Here is a 16979-nt window from a genome sequence, read left to right as displayed (position 1 = left end):
GCTCATTACGAAGAGCGAAGCAGCTGCCTCAGGCAGCAGACACTGAGGAGAGCAAAGTGCTGTAAGTTGCTTCATGGCTTGCCCTAGGCTAGGGTTAGGCTACTGTTTAACCAATAATGTTGTCCAGTGATGATGATAAAACAAGAGTCAGTGGAAGGTCTAATGCTTTTTTTGAAAAAAGAGGTTTCTTTACATCAGGCAGTAAAAAATACTGGACAGGCCCTGGGCATATATCCCTCATCCTTCAGAGTGAGACCTTTTGAAAGCTGCTTTCTGAAATGAAAATCTGTAACTATTATCGCTTGATTCCTTTGGCTAAATTAAATATGAAGCCCACAACTGCTGACTTGGCACTGTCTTTCCTGCTCCAAGCTAGAAAAACCAAGCTGTCTCCTACACCCCCTCCCGCTGTCAACTTTCTCTCTACGCTCCCTAGTTCCCTGCCTTTCATCCGCTGGCCTCATTTTCACACATGGAAGTGATTACTTCTCTTTGTTTCCCCCATCAACAAACCCACAATCTGACCCTATAGTCAGTTATATCCAGGCTGACCCAAGACATCTTGCTGCGTGACACACAAGAGCCAATATTTCTTTCAGTCACATATAGAAGCCAAGGAGCATAGCTCCCAAAGACAACCAAGTTATTTTGGTAAGAGGGGGACATGAGAGAAGCCTCCCCTCAGGATTGTAACACATCCTGGGCAATGTCTTTGTAGATGGCTGATTCTCTCATACCAAAAGCGACTTGAAGCATGCAACCAAACAAACAGATCTTTTCAGGACCAACCATGACATTAATCTCAAATAATATCGAAGGCACGTCAGATGCCAAAGAACAGCTGCTTTATGGACTGTGTGGAGACAAGGTAAGAAATGTGACATGCTGTGTGTCCAAGAAACACACAGGGATAAACAACAGAAATGACCAAAAGTTCCAGGAATGAATTTAGTGGCGAAAGACCACATGCTCAGTATGGAAGTGTTGGTCTTTGTAAAACCAGGCCTCCAAGTCAGCAGTCCCCATAACACTGAAGAAAACAATATAGAAGTTATAACAGTAGAGCTTAGTAACGTCATGATTACCTTTATGTACAAGCCCCCAAATGAAGTTTCTCCTCTCCTTTGATAGATAGAACTTTAATAGGCACCAAAAGACAGTAGTAATTGGTGACTTTAACAGCCATAGCCACGTATGGGGTTATGCTCAGGAGGATAAAAATAGAGAGGCTGTCCTTTCCTGGGCTGAATTGCACAAACTATCGCTTATTCATGATAGCAAGCTCCCACTATCTTACAACAGTGGGAGATGGCGCTGAGGATATAACCCAGACCTTTTATTTGTGAGAGACAGTATTGTGCAATAATGCACTAAATCAGTGGGACCACCAATACCAAACACACAGCATCGGCTGATAATATGCCAATTGTTTCCAATTATAAGGGCTCAGGAAGCTCGATTTAAATGAAGATTCAACTTCAGAAAGGCAGATTGGTCTAAATTCTCAGATTTTGGTAAGAGAGTAGAAAATTATCAATGTCTGCTAGAAGATGACCATAGAATCAAGTTGGAGGATCTGCAAATGCTTAGATAAGTATTCTGTCTAGGAATCTTGTAAGTCCTCAAGCACAACATTATAGTGGAAGATGGAAACAGATTTAATGCTGAAGGACCCAGAGATTCCTAGAGAGAACATATTAATCAAATCCACAAATATAAAGTGGAAAAAAAATGTTAAAATTATAGAGAAACTGACACAGAAGAAGCTGGAAATCTACTTTAAAAACTAATGTATGTTGATATTTTTAGACTTATAGGTAGAGTGGAGATGTATGTTTATTAGTTAATCATTGTCTAAGTATATCTGTGTTTATGTATTCGTAAGTATTGTTGCTTTTGTGTGTGTATTTTTATTGTCAATATTTTATTAAAATATTGAAGAAAAAAATCCACACATAATTGAATGTGTAAAAGTGAAATCCAGAAACGTGAAGACAAAAATAACACAGCCGAGCAAAAAAAAAATATTCTTGGTGTTTCGGTTTTTAGACCTGTTCCTGGGGTTATTTGGGACACTGATTTAGAATATTTCATTGGATAGACAGCATGAACTCTAGTTTCTTAGATATGGATATCAGATTCTTTATTGGCGAGCAGATGGTGACTGGTAGATGACATGTGTTCTGTATCTCAAAAACTAGAGCTGAAAGGGGAAAACTGGTGCCATTTTTGAAATCAGCAGGTCAAGTATATTTAGAAATAGACCTAACATTTGAGATAGCAAAATGTGTGTTGGCCAGTGTAAAAACTAATGGTTTTTCTGCCCATTCTTCGTATGTCACAATAACACGATTCTGATTTTGCTGACTTGGGACTGATTCAAAAAAGGGTCTAGGATCAGCTGTGGCCATGAAGAATGCCATAGTGGTATACTGGGCCAGGATTTTGTGAACAGCTTCCTGACACCCTGGTACTAGGAAGCAGCTGAGAACAGGTCAACCTGACCTGGGCTGGGAACGCTTTTTGAAAATATATCTGAAAGCCCACTTGAGGATCATCACATAACACAACCCAGTTCCAAGGATAGCTGTTTCTATTACAAGACACCAATGGCAGCTCTCGGGTTATTTAGGATTAGCCGAAACAAAACAACAGTAGATAAATCATTCACCCAGCCACACCATCTGTCTACTGGTGACTGGTGAGATTTGTTTCCAAGAACATTTATACATGGGTTGTCACCTGATTAAAGAATGCTTAGCTTATAAATGACCTGCCTTTTAGCTGTTGATTAGACTTCGGTTAATTTACAGATAATACCAAAGCCACAGCTTGGAAAATGTAGCTTTTTGGCTGTAACTCCCAGAAATCATGGAAAAGTTGTCCATTCCTTCCAGCCATCCCAATTTGTCAGGTAATCAATCATTTGATGTTCCACTTTTCCAGCTCCTTTTTAATAATCACAATTTCTCTTTTCCTCTCCACTTCCTTTCTTTTATTCTCATACTTCAATTGGTATGGGTAAACCCAGGCCTGGGGGCTGGATGTGGCCCCTTGAGCTCTTTTCCCTGGCCGTCCTCTCTCACCATCCTGTCCTATCCTTCCTTCCTTCCTTCCTTCCTTCCTTCCTTCCTTCCTTCCTTCCTTCCTTCCTTCCTTCCTTCCTTCCTTCCTTCCTTCCTTCTTTCCTCCTTTCCTTCCTTCCCTCCCTCTTTCTCACTCCTTCCTTCCCTTTTGTCTTTCCTTCCATCTTTCCTCCCTCCTTCCCTCTTTCTCCTTCCTTCCATCTTTCCTCCCTCCTTCCCTCTTTCTCCTTCCTTCCTTCCTTCCTTCCTTCCTTCCTTCCTTCCTTCCTTCCTTCCTTCCTTCCTTCCTTCCTTCCTTCCTTCCTTCCTTCCTTCCTTTTCTCTTTCCTTCCTTCCTCTTTTCCTTCCTTCCCTCCCTCTTTCTCCCTCCTTCCTTCCCTTTTGTCTTTCCTTCCATCTTTCCTTCCTCCTTCCCTCTTTCTCCTTCCTTCCTTCCTTCCTTCCTTCCTTCCTTCCTTCCTTCCTTCCTTCCTTCCTTCCTCCCTCCTTCCTTCCTTCCTTTTGTCTTTCCTTCCATCTTTCCTTCCTTCCCTCCCTCTTTCTCCCTCCTTCCTTCCCTTTTGCCTTTCCTTCCATCTTTCCTTCCTCCTTCCCTCTTTCTCCTTCCTTCCTTCCTCCCTCCCTCCCTCCCTCCCTCCCTCCCTCCCTCCCTCCCTCCTTCCTTCCTTCCTTCCTTCCTTTCTTCCTTCCTTCCCTTTTGTCTTTCCTTCCCTCTTTCCTCTCTCATTCCCCCTCTCTCTTTCTCCTTCCTTGCTTCCTTCCTTCTTTCCTCCCTTTCTTCCTTCTCTTTTTCCTTCATCCTTTCCTCCTGAGGGACGTTTAGCTGGGGGAAGACACTGTTGAGAAGGAGCATGAGAATCATGTGTCAAGATTTAAAAGGATGTCCCATTGAGGAGGAAGGAGCCCCCGATGGCGTAGTGGGTTAAAGCCTTGTGACTTTAAGGTTGAATTGCTGACCTGAAGGCTGCCAGGTTTGAATCCCACCCGGGGAGAGCGCAAATGAGCTCCCTCTATCAGCTCCAGCTCCATGTGGGGACATGAGAGAAGCCTCCCACAAGGATGGTAAAAACATCAAAACATCCGGGCATCCCCTGGGCAACGTCCTTGCAGACGGCCAATTCTCTCACAACAGAAGCGACTCAGGTTGCTCCTGACACGAAAAAAAAAATATTGAGGAGGAGGGGGAAAAACTGACTTTCTGCTGCTCTAGAGACCAGGGCACAAGGGAGCAATGGGTTCAAATGGCAGGGAAAGATATTCAACTGAAAAACTGCCTCAGAGTGTGGTTGAATCTCCTTCTCTGAGGCTTTTCTGCAGAGACTGCCTGTCGGGAGTGCTTTGATTATGCCTTCTTGCAGGTGGTTGGACTGGATGGCCCTTGGGGGTTTCTTCCAGCGCTAGGATTCTAGGATTATATATCAGGAATAGGCAATACGAGGTCTAATGGATACATTTTTTCTCTCCCGTCCACCATCTCATCCTGTCAAAGGCTAACCCTTCTGGGACCCAAACTTTTCCTGTTTTTCTTTCACTTTCTGCTCCAAAAGAGAAGAGAAAGGGGAGGAAAGGGCAGGGAGGAGACTTGGGGAGAACCCCATCCTCCCGGCCTTCCATGTTTCCCACAAGTTAGAAAGTTTGCCCATGCCTGCTGTAAACTGAATTCAAAGAACACAAGTAGTTTGCACTCAATTCAAGTTCTTACCAAAAATCAAACCAAGGCTCCTTTCTCAAACCTCTGTATGGATGCATTTCAAGTGGAAGGGATTTTCAGGTTCTAAAAATCAAATAAGAACCTGTTCCTGAGGGGAAAAAATTGAAAACATATTGATCAACTGTCCTAGCCTAGTGACTCCTAGCATTAGGGGTTATACTTCAATATGTGGGGAAGACCAATGGAGCAGATATTAGCCATTGCGACTGAGAGATTTTGGGAAACCAAAACAGTAGTAGTTCCAAGGTTTGGATTAAGTTAAGGATAGATTTTCTTTTGCTTAAAGGAAAAAATGGGAGGATGCCTACTCCGAGCATTAAGTGGTCTTTGAAAAGGTAACCACAGCAAATTCTCTTCAAATACCATACTTTTCTTCAGGCTACACTTCCTAAAAATGTTATATCCAGCTCTACTAAAATCAATTTCCTTACTCTACTGAACACTCTCCCCCAACATTTTGTACAATTTATTATCTGATTTTCTGATCCCATTGGCAGTTTTATTTTCCACTCTTATTGCTATCCTTGCCAAAAAGAAAATGCACACACACACACTTTTCCAACTCACATTTTAAGATGCCAGGGTTTATATGCAAATATCCTGTAATGATTTGTTCTTAGAGGCAATAGTGTTCCTTGGAACACCAAAGGCACATGTGACTAGTTAAGAAGTTAGCTCTTTATTAAAAACTGACTACAGGATTTACTCGAGAAATAGAATGAAAAAGTGGACTGCAAAAGAGGAAGGGACTGTTGGATTTTGAACACTATCGTAAATGTTAGAGGCAGCTCCGTATTGTTTTATGGGGAGGCTGCAAAAATGGGCTGAGAATAAAAAGCAATCCTTTATTTTAACATTTTATACAAGGGATACCATTGTATATGGTATCCTCCAGTGGCGCATCCTCCAGTGGCGCAGCAAGTTAAACCACTGAGCTGCTGAACTCGCTGACTGAAAAGTTGGTAGTTCCAATCTGGGGAGTGGGGCAAGCTCCCTCTGTTAGCTCCAGCTCCTGCCAACCTACCAGTTTGAAAACATGCAAATGTGAGTAGATCAATAGGTACTGCTCCGGCGGGAAGGTAAAGGTGCTTCATGGAGTCATGCTAGCCACATGATCTTGGAGATGTCTATGGACAACGCCGACTCTTTGGCTTTGAAATGGAGATGAATGCTAACCCTCAGAGTCAGACATGACTAGACTTAATGTCAGGGGAAAACCTTTACCTCTCTTATTGTATATAACGGGACTTTAGCATCCATGGATTTGGTGTCAACAGGAGATCCTGGAACCAAACTCCAGTGGATGCCAAGGTCCACTGTATATATAGCAGAAAAAGACACAAGACCTATGTTGTCCCCAAAAAATGAAAAATTGGGACAATATACCAGCCAAGCTTGAAAGAGAACTGAAACGTGGGTGTTTTCCCCCAGCTCTAGTGATCAGTTAGGAAATGGTTAAGTATGTTCTTCATATTGAAATGGTAACAGTCATCAGATGTGGTTGAACGGAGCAAGGGGAAGTTCATATTTCTCTGTGCCTTTTTTTCTTGAGCCTCTTTAGAGACTTCTGAAAGACTAGTCCATAGCAACACATGAAAGCTATCTGAGCTCAGAGAAGTAACAACTTTTTTTCAATCTTTTGCCCCTTAAAGAAAAAGGCTTTAAAGCCAACAAAAACAAAATGGGTTTTGAGAGAAAGTGCATACGTTTCAAAAACGCATTTGTTACTCCCACCCATTAATACAATGTTTGTTAGGACCCAGCTTGTGGGAGAATTTGCCTGTCATACAAAATAGCACAGGGAATTGTGGAATTCAAGAGAAATATAAACCCCAGCAGCAAGCAGACTGTAAGGGAGAGTATGAGAAAGTGAATTTTTGGACTCCAAACTTGTATAATGGGAATAGACTTGTCTATGATTTTATGTGCACAAACACATTGGAGATATGTATATATATGTAAAGGTTTCCCCCTGACATTAAGTCTAGTCATGGCCGGCTCTGTGGGTTAGTGCTCATTTCCATTTCTAAACCGAAGAGCCAGTGTTGTCCGTAGACACCTTCAAGGTCATGTGGCCGGCATGATTGAATGGAGCGCCATTACCTTCCCGCCTGAGTAGTACCTTTTGATCTACTCACATTTGCATGCTTTCGAACTGCTAGGTTGGCAGAAGCTGGGGCTAACAGCGGGAGCTCACCCCACTCCCCGGATTCCACCGACCTTTCGGTCAGGAAGTTCAGCAGTTCAGCAGTTTGACTTGCTACACCACCGGGGGCTCCACACACACACACACACACACACACACACACACACACACACACACACATATATATATATATATATATATATATATATATATATATATATACTGAATTACACAATTATATCTCTGTGGTTCTACTTTAATGGCCTTAGCTATGAAATCTTAAAGAGCCCCCAGTGAAGCAGCAGGTTAAAACGCTGAGCTACTGAATTTGCTGACCGAAAGGTTGCCAGGTTCGAATTTGGGGAGCGGAGTGAGCTCCTTATTAACCACAGCTTCTGCCAACCTAGCAGTTCGAAAACATGCTCTGGTGGGAAGGTAGCAGCGCTCCATGCAGTCATGCCAGCCACATGACCTTGGAGGCGTCTATGGACAATGCTGCCTCTTCAGCTTAGAAATGGAGATGAGCACCAACTCCCAGAGTCAGACACAACTGTACTTAATGTCAGGGAAAAACTTTTACCTTTATCTTTAGAAATCATGGGATTTGCAGGTTGGGCAGATATTTGGAATTTTCAGCCAGAGAGTTCCTCTAATATCTTCCCGAAGTACAAAACACAGGAATTCATGGGATACAGCTAAAGTGGAATCTTAGTGGTATAACTGTGTAGTTTGGAAGGGCACAAGTCTCCCCATCACCACCACACTTTCCATGAAACAGTCCCACCTTCTCTCTCCTTCCTCCTTTTACAGTGTGTCCTCTAATTAGCATTTCTCCACCCACAGTGCCTTATGTGAGCTCATTTTATTTTTAAACACTTGCAAATTTATTCAGCACAACTTATGAGCCCTAAAAAATCAAGCTTATAAGGAACAGCCAGATATGGAAGAGTACTTGAAGACAGTGGGCGATACACTAACACAACATCAAGGATCTGTTGGTGTAAGTATCCCGCTTCACTTGGCTTCACTGAGAAAAGACAAGGGGAATTCATCCCACATGCAGCTCCCTCTTGGCAACGCTTTTCCCACCACATGGGGAAAGTGTCCCCCTCCCGGCAAGATCCCGATTGGGGCTAGCACAACACATGAAACCTCCCTTGTTGTGGGAAAAGCGACTGGCAACGGCTTTACCTTATTTGAGGGTGGGGCCTCTACTGGAAGTGACACAACATTACGTGATGGCCAGCTTGGATCTCCATCTATTAGACAAGGTGAAAATGTTCTAGGATACTAATTTCCCCCCGTCTGATGAGGTCTTCACTGTAGATTGAGTCCATTTTTCAAGAGCTTAAAAACTGGTACTGAGTAGGCGGGAAGGAAACATCTCCAGGCAATTGGTGAGGAACATGCAGAGATGATTTTCTCATAATTTAATCCTGGATATAGGATTTTATGTGGGAATGTAATACAATCCTTCAGTGGCTTCATGGCTCACAATATATACAGTACGATTCCTGTATCCACAAGGGATATGTTCCCAGACTTTGAATGGATACGCAAAATTGTCCATAATAGAATTCTATTGAAGTGAAGGACTTTTGGCCCAAGAATATTGCCGAATTGTGTTGGAAGACCTAGAAAGTACCTATAGAGGCCATATGGATGAATGAAACCACAGATATGATGATTGTAATGTATATTTAAAGTACAGCAGAGCTTTCCAAACATTTCATGTTGGTGAAACATTTTTTAGACATGCATCATTTTGTGACATAGTAATCCAATTTTACCAGCAAACTGGATGTTAAACCAACCCTTTATAAGAGATATGGGCACATAAACATGAATTGTAATAACAAAATGTATGTGGACATAATGTAGTCGAAGATGACCCCCTCCCCTCCAATAGAAGGTAGTTTATAATAAGAGAACTTATAGTTTTGCCAAGGACATCAGGTTGGATAATAAGAGTTAAATTTTTGACAATTTGCAAAAGGGGCCAACTACCACAACAAGGAAAGCTTCCCATGTTAAATCTGTGTACATTTTATATTCTATATTTTATATTTCATTTATTTATTGCAGAAGGTCACAAGGGAAAATCATGTCACAAAAGGTATTCTAATATATATTATAATCTTGCTCATGGGACTTTTGTTGTTTCAGACTTTCATATCAATAAACCAGGATGGGCTGGAGGGCTTCTAGCTATCGCCCAAGTCCGCTTGACAATAGGGCCCAGAAAAGAGCCAGTCATAATACTATCATTAGACAAATATTTTCTGTTGGACTTGTCTGGGAGCTTGGTGTTTGGGACATTGGGCTCCATTAGAGACTGTGCATACAAAAGGGCAATAAGAGTTTCAACAGACTCATCAGGGTTACTGTGCCCACACACCAGGGATACTTAATTCCATCATTATTGCTGCATATGCATGTATTTGACTAAGTTTTTGTGGGATCACCACTTGTGTGTATGTGTGTTAAGGGAAAAACACCTGGTCAATCACAATTAATAGTTGGGTAATTAGAACAAACACGGATAACAAGCTTGAACCACTCCCTGAATGGGGTATAACTTGGGGAATGTTTGTAATGCTTTTTGGGACTTACTGAATCGCTTGCTTCAGAACTTACTTGGAGTAAGTTTCTGGCTGAGAGCCTACTATGCTTGTTTCCTTGCACCATTGAAGAAGAAATCTCCAAAGAAAATGTATGAATTTAATGCAAAGAACTTTATGTGAGTTTGTTGCTCCAGATGGACTGAGTTATTTTGAAGCTGGAGGTTTTGTGTTTTTGAAGCTGCTTGTTTAATTTTCTCCTTGACTCTGCTACTTAAGAGTAAACTTTGATTTTTCCATTTTCTTGCACAAAAGGGCTGGATAAGCTTGGACAGGACTGGATGCAGTTTGTTTTTCCACAAACCCATAACAATCATCAGCCATTGTTCAGAGACCTGCTAGCCCCTCTTTCATCATTGGACAGGGGGAAATTTACATCAAAGGCAGGCGGCGCTCTCTCATTGGCCAAGACGTGCCAAACTTCCACCTCTCCAGGGAGCCCTGCTGACCTCACGCTGGCTCAGCCAGTCTCAGAAAAGCTGGGTCCAGCTGGGGGCGGTGGGAATTTTGAACCTGAAAACTGTATAAAAGTGCATGTTTTGCTGTGTTATGTACTTCAGCCTATTTTGGCGAATTATCACAGGCTGGCATCACTTTCAGCTGAAATTAAATGAAATACCTCTTTGGCTTCTGCTTCAACTTGGTGAGATCTATTCTGGAATATTGGCTTCTTTTTCTCACCAGGCTTAACTCACAGCTGCTTGGATCTCACTATCCACTGCTGCTCTAAATTGCTCAATGACAATAGCATATTGCATGAAACCTTCCATTTATATTTTTTAAAATGTTTGATTTGTAAGAAAAACATACATTTTCAAGATTTTTATCATGTCTTGTTATCTTGTGCAATACACCTACACATTGTAGCCAACACATTAATGTGTTGCAACACACAGTTTGGAAACCCATGAATCAGAGCTTGGGAAGTTACTCTTCTGGACTTCAGCTCCCAAAATCCCTCCATGGCCTCCCTACCAGCTTGCCTTTCCTGCTGAGGAAAAGTAAGGGAAAAGAAGAGCTGGGCCATGGAGATCTGATAGAGTGAGGCTTTCTTCTGATAAGAGACTTAGCCAAGACCTTTACATAGGCTGGTATGAAACCCCAGTGGACAAAATTAAACAAATCCCTAGCAACTAGGGCAGGCATGGGCAAACCCAGGCCTGTGGGCCACATATGGTCCTTTGGGCTCTTCCCTCTGGCCCCCAAACACACAAACACCATTATTCCCATCAGTGTGGGTCCAGGAGAGAACTTCTGAGCTCCTGCTTTTCCGCACCCTAACAGAATGCAAACTACTGCTCTGAGTAAGCCTGCTATGTCCCAGTTCCCTAGATTCTAGTATCATGCTTTGCATAATATGGAAATATCAGTTACTTATGCATTTGCAGGTGTGGTGTCTGCGAAAACCTTATTTGTATATGATAATATGTTTTAAGCCTTTTACAACCATTTTTACTACAAATTCTCTTATCTGAAATGCTTGTGACCAGAAGTGTTTGGGATTTTGGAGTTTTTCACGTTTAGGAATAATTGTATTTGCATAATGATGTTTCTTAGTAATGAGACCCAAGTCTAAATATGGAATTCATGTATGTTTCATATGCACATTACACATGTAGGCTGAAGGTGATTTGAATAATTTCCTGCATGAAACAAAGTTTGTGTACATCGGATCATCAGAAAGTAAAGGCATCACTATCTCAGCTCAGCTATTTGGGCAATTTGAAGCATTTGAGATTTTGGAATTCTAGATTAAGGACTATATTTAAATTGCCTTATGCTTGCCAGATTGGTTTCATTGCATGCTAGCTTCTTGAAAGAGGACAGGTTACCCAGACACATAATGTAGAGGAGAAAACTCAAACATTTTAGAAACAGCTGAAAAACAGAGACAACTGGAAATTTATTGGGACTATTGCTGCCGAATCTGAATAGTTGGAAAGTAAGAGATGCCTCCTTATCATTCTGATTGTACAGTCAACCCTCCAGATTTGCTATTTCCACTGATTGCGGATCATTGCATCCTATACATAAAATAGTGGAGATGTAAACACAGACACACTAGATCAGTGGTTCTCAACCTTCCTAATGCTGCAACCCCTTAATACAGTTCTTCATGTTGTAGTTACTCCCAACCATAAAAAAATTTCGTTGCTACTTCATAACTGTAATTTTGCTACTGTTATGAATCATAATGTAAACATCTGATATGCAGGATGTATTTCCATTTATTGGACTAAATTTAGCACAAATATTCAATATGCCCAAATTGGATACGGGGTGGGGGTTGATTTTATTATCTGGGAGTTGTAGTTGCTGGGATTTATAGTTCACCTACAATCAAAGAGCATTCTGAACCCCACCAAAAATGGAATTGAACCAAATTTGCCACAGAGAACTCCCATGACCAACAGAAAATACGTGGAAGGGTTTGGTGGGCATTGACCTTGAGTTTTGGAGTTGTAGTTCACCTACATCCAGAGAGCACTGTCCAGAGTCTTTGGCAACCCCTTTGACACCCCCCTCATGACCCCCCCCATGGCTCCCGACCCCCAAGTTGAGAAACAATGCACTAGATAATCTGCATACACATCACCACCATTTAATAATATAAGATGCAATCGTCCACTCTTTTTGGCATCTGCAATGGGTCCCGAAACTGGACTTGATGCTGATAATTGGATTACAATTCCTATACGCTAATAGATTGTGGCATTTGTATTGTAACCCACTGCTTCTTAAACTATGAGTTCCAACTCTAAGTGGGATACCCTTGACTCAATGTTGGGATCCCAATATTTTTGCAACAGTAAAGGTTTTGTGAATGTCAGCTAGTGGCTGTTTTAGACATTTACACAAATCTACTGTGCAATGTTTACAGTGGACTCTGAAGAATATGTTTCAGCTGTATTTCAAAAAGAAAAACCAGCCAGAGTGTTTAGAAAATCTTGCAAATGCTGAATTGTTATCAGTAAATGTTTGGTTTTTATACCTATTTTATAAACTTTTAAAATAAATCTATATACATAAAAATTATCATACCAAAAAGTAACCTGAGTGGAAAAGTTTAAGAAGTCCTGGTCTAATCTATCTGGGTTCCAGATGGTTTCCTTTTAGTCAATGCAAATAAGGAAACCACAGAGGTCAACCAGCAGCTGTAGGATGAACCAGCATAGGATTGCAAATGAGGATAATTTAAAGCAACCCAAAAACATGGAACTTCACTAGACAGGATGGGCTTTTTGCACGTAGTAGAGCAATCCAGGAAAGGCCAACTCATTGCCGTTAGCATCAGGTGACATGCATGGTGCAAGGGCTTTGTAGTCCCATGCAAGACAGGCTGCTTCTTTCACTACATCTGTTGCATCATGAAGGCTTTGGCAGTATCTGCTTTTCAGAAATGAAACGCCTGACTCACCCCGCTTGCTAAAATAAGTGCCGTAGGTGCCCTAAAGGGAGGGGGGCATACTTCCTTATAAGGGAATCACCAGCCAGCCAGAGGCCCAGCTGTGGATCATATTTCCTTTTCTCCAAAATACTGCTGTTAAGGAAAGAGGATCCCCCTTGGAAAGGTCTTCCCCCACCTCCTCGGGGAGTCACTGTATGCATGAGAGGCTTACTGAGGTAAGATTAGCTTCTCAAAATGATAAACTAGACAGTGCTGTCAGGAAGGGCAGAAGATTCATCTCAATAGCTTTGCTCTCTCCCTATCGACGGAGGCAATGAAATGTGATCATTCACAAAGCCCTAAATACAGCTCCCAGACCTTCCCCGTATCCTGTATACTCTCTCTTTCCATATCGTGTCTCAGGTTAGACAGGTCTTTGGGATTTCAGAATTATAACAGTTTGACACCATGTTAATTGCCATGACTCTATTACAGGCATGGGCAAACTAAGGACCATGGGCCAGATGAGACCCCCTGGCGCTTACCTCAGGCCTTCCTCATTTTCCCTGTCCTCTCAGCATAAGGACATGGTGGTCCACTGCATCTTTATGCAGAAAGGACAGGGAAGGAAGGCACATAGCAGCTGAGAGCCCAATGGAGCGCTCTCAGCCACCACATATCTCACCCTCTTCCCGGCATAAAGACGGTACGAGTGGCCCCGGTGCGAGAGGATGGCTTGAGGAAGGCACACAGCGGCTGAGAGCCCTCCAGAGTGCTCTCTGCTGTTGCCCATCTTGCCCTCCTTCTGGCATAATGCTGAGACGTCAGCCCAAGGATCAGCCCAGCCCTCTCAGTCGGGCCTACAATGCGGCCCCAAGGCAAAAAAGTTTGTCTATGCCTGCTCTGTTCTATAGGATTTGTAGTTTGTTGTGGCACCAGAACTCTCTGACAGGGAAGGGTAAATAAAAATTATAAATAATAACAACAACAACAACAACAACAACTATGTGGCCCAAATGATTAATTGGAACTTATGCCTCAAGCACCACCTCCCAGGAGCAAAGAACTGGTGGGATCACAAACCTGCAAAAGTATTGGAAAATGAGCACGCAAAGATACTGTGGGACTTCCGGATCCAGACTGACAAAGTTCTGGAACACAACACACCAGACATCACAGTTGTGGAAAGGAAAAAGGTTTGGATCATTGATGTTGCCATCCCAGGTGACAGTCGCATTGACAAAAAACAACAGGAAAAACTCAGCCGCAATCAGGACCTCAAGATTGAACTTCAAAGACTCTGGCAGAAACCCGTGCAGGTGGTCCCAGTGGTGATCAGCACATTGGGTGCCGTGCCAAAAGATCTCAGCCGGCATTTGGAAACAATAGACATTGACAAAATTACGATCTGCCAACTGCAAAAGGCCACCCTACTGGAATCTGCGCGCATCGTCCGAAAATACATCACACAGTCCTAGACACTTGGGAAGTGTTCGACTTGTGATTTTGTGATACGAAATCCAGCATATCTATCTTGTTTGCTGTGTCATAATAAAATAATAATAATAATAATAATAATAATAATAATAATAATAATAATAATAATAATACTTTATTACCCACTTCCATCTCCCTGGGGGACTCGGAGCGGTTCACATGGGGACCAAGCCCAATCAAAACAATACAACGACAGCATATATAATTAAAACAATAACAGTAAAATAACATTCATAAATTACATCAGCGAGCATCAGAACTAAATCCCTGAATTCTTTAGCATCTAGCCATTGCATGTGCTATAATTCTGCCAATTAAGTAGAGAAACAGCCTCAGCCTTCTCATTTAGTAAAAGGACATAGTACAGTCCTCCTAGGACTGTACAACAACAGCATGGAGATGTGAGAAGGAGCTTCAAAGTACCTGTCATAGAAAATGACAGTCAAGTCACTTCCCTTGTATTTTAAACCGCACTGGTATCACTTTCTAACAGCTCCACTCCCCCTGGACAGTTTTCCCTCCATGCCCAGAGTTTCTCCACCCACAAATTCAACCAACCACAATATGAAAATATTTGGGGAAAATGTCTAAAATTCAAACCTTGAGTGCTACACTGATTTGCAGTCATATTCTGCTGTAGCATCCCACCATTTTACAGAGTCTCAGGCTCAATCTTGCACACAGTAAGCTGCAAGTCTCTGTGTGAAACAGATGTCAACCTTAAGAGAAAAGTTATGGATTTTGCTTTTATAGAGCTACAAGAGATTTATTATTTTTTACTAGGTGTTAAGATTAGAGCTGCTGAAGCAATTGTTTAAGAAGAATGATGAGGGGTCAAGATTTTCTAAATAGTGATGACTCACACAGAAGTCTGAGAATTTGCTCGTAAGTGGCAGGAACTTGTGAAGCAACTGAAACAAAGAGCATAGTAAGCATATGAAGCTTTAGGGAAAAAACCCAACACATCTGACAGGATATTGAGGGGTTGTTCAGTGTGACCCTCATTACGTATTTACAACGAACCATTATAAGTGATGCTGCTCCACCAGCTGATATTCATAGTGATGGCAATACTGGTTTCACATGTATAAATGCTTAAAAGTAGTGCTTTCACTGTTTAAACTGTTGTATGTAATGTGCTCCTACAGCACCAGAGTAGAGGTGGTAAAGACTTGTTTTGTATTGATCACACACACAAAACCCACCATCCAAAAGCCATATGAGGGCAAGACTAGGGCAATCTGAAAGCACACTATTTTGTACAGAGTTGGCCTAATAATCACATTCTTTTAAAAGGCTTTTGGAAATTTCTCTCATCAAAGATTCCTGAGCAAACACAGCACCCATGGGTTAATGAGGCAGGTTATTTCATGAGTCAGTAACTGGTTAAAGCCTAGTAACAGAGTAGGAATTAATGGGCATTTCTCACAATGGACAGTTAACAGTGGGGGTGCTCCATGGATAACAATTTCTGTTTGTTTTGTTTTGCTTCCCCCCATAAATTAAGGATGAGCAATGAGGTGGCTATGTTTACCAATAACAATATGTAACACAATTTTTGTTCCTGGGTTATAAATGTCATTTTGTAATTGGTTCTATCATGAAAACATGGAAAAGATTTATTGAACTGCAAAAGCTTTGTTTTTGCAGGACATCTTGGAGCACATTTTGCTCAAGTTTTTCAATGAATATTTCATCGAGTTTCAACCAATTCAATACAGATGGTGAGAGCCACAAACTACTTTCAAAATAAGTCGTCATCATCGGCAATCCCACGTGTCCGAGTATGATTGCTTTCCAAGTGTTGGGTCTTGGTGGTGGGTCCATAGGTGACTGTACAGACTTTTTCTTGATCTGTATGTTCTTTCACAGTCGGGACATCAGTTTCCAGATGGAATGCAGTCCTGGACAGGTTTGGCTTGACGCATCTTCCTCTTGACACATTTCTCCCTTTCACCCTCCATTTGTGCCTCTTTGAATTCTGCAGCAATGTTGGTAACATCTGACCTCCAGTTAGAGTGCTCAAGGGCCAGGGCTTCTCAGTTCTCGGTGTCTACACCACAGTTTTTCAGGTTAGCTTTAAGCCCATCTTTTAATATCTTCTCCTGTCCACCAACATTCAATTTTCCGTTCTTGAGTTGAGAGTATAGTAACTGTCTTGGAAGACGGTGATCGAGCATTAAGACAACATGGCCATTCCAGCGGAGTGGATGGTGGAGGGTCATCGCTTCAATGCTGATGGTCTTTGAATCTTTCAGAATGCTGATATTTGTCCGCCTGTCTTCCCAAGAGATTTGCAGGATTTTTCTGAAGGAACACTGATGGAATCATTCCAGAAGTTGAGTGTGATGTCTCTAGATTGTCCACATTTTGCAGGCATATAACAGGGTTGGGAAGACAATAACTTTATAAACAAGCATCTTGATATTCCCTACAAATGTCCCAATCCTCAAACACTTTTTGCTTCATTTGGAAAAATGCTGTGCTTGCAGAGCTCAGACAGTGATGTATTTCAGTGTCGATGTTGATT

The 16979-nt window shown here is 41.9% G+C and overlaps 1 long non-coding RNA gene across 1 annotated transcript; it reads left to right on the top strand.

The window, feature by feature from the left end:
- Positions 1-9532: 9532 nt before the first annotated feature.
- Positions 9533-10203, top strand: LOC134298092 (uncharacterized). Its single transcript, XR_010005065.1, has 2 exons — positions 9533-9683; positions 9820-10203. It is a non-coding gene; the product is annotated as an uncharacterized LOC134298092 (long non-coding RNA).
- Positions 10204-16979: the final 6776 nt, after the last annotated feature.

The sequence above is a fragment of the Anolis carolinensis genome, chromosome 3 (assembly GCF_035594765.1).
Source record: "Anolis carolinensis isolate JA03-04 chromosome 3, rAnoCar3.1.pri, whole genome shotgun sequence".
In the NCBI taxonomy this organism is placed as follows: Eukaryota; Metazoa; Chordata; class Lepidosauria; order Squamata; family Dactyloidae; genus Anolis; species Anolis carolinensis.
The sequence above is the reverse complement of the archived record's forward strand: the minus strand, read 5'-3'. Positions and strand labels throughout refer to the sequence as shown.